The following is a 3,610-nucleotide window of genomic DNA, read 5'->3' as shown; positions in this document are numbered from 1 at the left end:
AGTTCCTTAGTCTCAATTTTGTCCATAATACGAGACATGTATTCCATACCAAGAATAAAGAGGAGAGGCGACATAAAATCACCTTGATGCAAACTCCTTTTAGATTCAAAATATTTATATGCAAAGTCTCGTTAATCATTAAACTAAACCTTCGAATTTTAATGCAAGCCATAAACAACAGTTGAATGAAATCATTGATAATGAAATTCAAAGGCTTTAAGTTCCTCCTCAATAAAATTTTATTCTATTGTGTCGTTGATGTTGGAAATATTTTACCAGGATCTAGATTTACTAACAAGTATGTTTCATTAACATCCTAATATGAATTCTAAAACAATGAAATAAACACATATAAAGTTTAGTAAACCTTACATTGGGTGCAGCGGAATATAATGACTCCTTCCGTTCAGATCTCTAGCCCTTGATTCCTTTCTGTAGCAGAGCATCACCAAGATCTGAACCTGGATCTCTTTCTCTCCTTCCTTTGATGCTGATTCTCCTTCTTGTTGTTTAGAATCTCCTACAGTCTTACACACTATGATTGAGATACCACTTGTTGTGTGTGGGCACTACTCTATCACTCAAGGATTTCGAAATTGAAGAAGAAAGAGAAGGGAAGTGGCGGCTATAGAGAAAGAATAGGAGACTCAAATTTCATCTGACAAAGTTAAGTGTGAATGAGAGCCATCACTATCTATTTATAGGTAACCACCTAGGTTTAAGTTAGAATTATTTAGCATTAAAATAATGAAAAAATAAATGATAAAATCCATTAAGTGTGGCCGGCCATGGGCTTTGGATAATGGGCCTCACTTATGCAATTTTGCTGTTTTATCATTTCTGCATCTCATTTTCTCAAAAACGCCAATTTTCAAATTTAACCACTTAAATGTCAATTCCTATTATTTAATAACTAAAAATTAATTATTAAATAATATTGTCATTTAATATATTTATTAATTAAACATATAAAGTCTCTTAATTAATAAATAAACCTAGAATCTCTTTTCTTTACAATTTCGCCCTTGCTTAGTGAAAATTTATAAACTAGACATAGTCTAACTTTAGAATTATAATTGATTAATCAAAATCAATTAACTGAGTCTTATAAGCAGTATGGTCTCAACTAGTATGGGGACCATGGGCCTATATTTCTGAGCTTCCAATAAGTCGAACCGAATTTACCAAGTAAATTTCCTAACTTATTAATTCCTTATTGAATCCACACTTAGAACTTGGAATTGCACTCTCAGTCATATAGAACGCTCTATATGTTCCACGATATAGATACGTCATTAGTTATCCATTGTTATAATCCTAATTTGATCAATGACCCTCTAATAGATGATCTACATTGAATAGGCACTAAATTACCGTTACACCTTCAATGTATTTTATCCTTAAAACACTTAGCTCCGTATAAATAATATTTTAGCAAAGTGAAATGAGATCTCCACCATTTATCTCTGTTTAGCCAAGCTCGAAGGATATCATCGTTTCACTTCTAAATTCCTATAGAAGTTATAGACTCCATATTTATGTTAGCGCTCCCATACTATCATGTTCCCAAAATGTACGTATCACCCTGACCCAAAAGTAGGCTTAACTAACAAATCAAAGAACATGTATAATACTCTTGAGATCGAACCTAACCATATCAGGATTAAGATTATTTGATCTAGGATCAACGGGTGATATTGAATTGAATAGCACATGCAGCCATTTTTATGGTAAGAGACTATGATCCAACCACTCGATACAATATTACGGTAAATTTTAATATATCTAATCAAAGTTCAATATCGGTCACTTCCGATGTATACTCCATACATCCGATACTGGTAAACTTTGTCAATGCCCTGGAAAGGACATACCACTTATCCAAGGTGTACAAATATCTATCGCTGATTATACGATGCCAGTCTAAATCCAGTGTTCTGACAAATCAGGGAATAAATTTTCGAACATATAATTAAGATTATATTCCACTGTGCTGATAACACTATAATCATTAATAAATTCATATGTTCTGGACTTAAATAGAATTCATACATGATATATATAATCATGAAATAAATCATGTGAACCATGCAACATAAAATGTTATATCTAATCTTTATTAATAAGTAAATCTGATTACATTGAAATGAGTTTTATTTAGGGCACAAAACCCAACAGTTGACCCTCCTTATATCCATCTTAATCATACAGTTAGGCCTAGAATTTGCTCGTCTATAGTACCTCACTAAGTCTTGACACACCATGATGTTGTAAGCAATGCATCTTCCTTCCACAAAACCACTCTGATTCTGTGATATGATATCCAGTAAAATAACTATTAAGCGGGAACAAATGAGCTTAATTTTAACTTTATAAATTACATTACAACAAGCTATTGCCTGGAATTCACTCACATTAGTTGGACACTTGTTCTTTGGTACCAAAGTTACTACACTAGCCTTTATTTCTTTCAACAACTTCCTTGTACGTAGGAAATCAAGTATATCACTACTTAAATCTTCACCCACCAACTCCTAGTTGTCTTGAAAGAAGGCACTACCAAAGCCGTCAGGACCTGGAGCTTTAATCCCCGTAATAGCAAAGGTTGCAGTTTTTACCTCTTCCATTGTGTATTATGCCATCAAAAGATGTTTGTGCTGGTCTGAGAGACTCGACCCTTAATCCTGGAATAACAACCTTCCTTGAAGTAATCTTGGTCTTCCCTTCATGTTTGTGATAGAATAAATTCTATTAATTGATCTCATAGTTCTGAGTGAAGCATGGAATATAGTAGTATTCTCATCTCTTTCCTTAAGCCAAAGTACTTTAGCTTTTTAGTGAAGAAAGAAGAGCAATGCTTTATGTGTAAATTTTCACCATTCAAAAGTACTTAGATAGAGATTTCCCAATTTTCACCTCGGGATAGATTGTTAAAATTCTAGGACTATGATCAAAGTTCCTTTCGGAAAGAAACACCACTTCAGCTAAAGTGTATTTTTGTAACCACATCGAATTTCCCATATTTATGAAAAAAATTATTTTTTTCGGAATTATTTCATAAATACTCAAAAATAGCAATAAAATTTACGTTTTTACAAAAATTTGATTTTTTTAATAATTGTACGAATTTTTTCTTTCTTACAAACTATTATTTTAAAAAAAAATCTTATTTACATATTATTTTTTGAGTAAAAACCATTTGGAACTCTGTGTTTTGCAAAAGTTACCGATTAGACTCTATGTTTTGTTAAATGACAAAATTGATCCTGTATTTTTTAAAATGGTAAAAATAGGACCCTGACTTAATTTTCAACAATTTTTTTTTTAATATAACCAACTTTAAGATAATTCCTAAGACGAACAGATACAAAAAATGTAAACAGTTTTGTCATAACAAATTTAGATCGGATTATTATTTAATTTTATTTTGACAAAAAATCAGTTTAGGGTCCTATCTTTACTATTTTAGAAAACACAGAGTTCATTTTGTTATTTAACAAAACAGAAGATCCAATCGATAATTATTACAAAACAAAAGGTCCAAAATAGTATTTACCCTTATTTTTTTTTCTTTTAGAGAATTTTAGTTTTTTAGGTTTCTAGGTTATAT

This window comes from Cannabis sativa, chromosome 7 (assembly GCF_029168945.1).
Source record: "Cannabis sativa cultivar Pink pepper isolate KNU-18-1 chromosome 7, ASM2916894v1, whole genome shotgun sequence".
NCBI lineage: Eukaryota > Viridiplantae > Streptophyta > Magnoliopsida > Rosales > Cannabaceae > Cannabis > Cannabis sativa.
Note: the sequence above shows the minus strand (reverse complement) of the source record.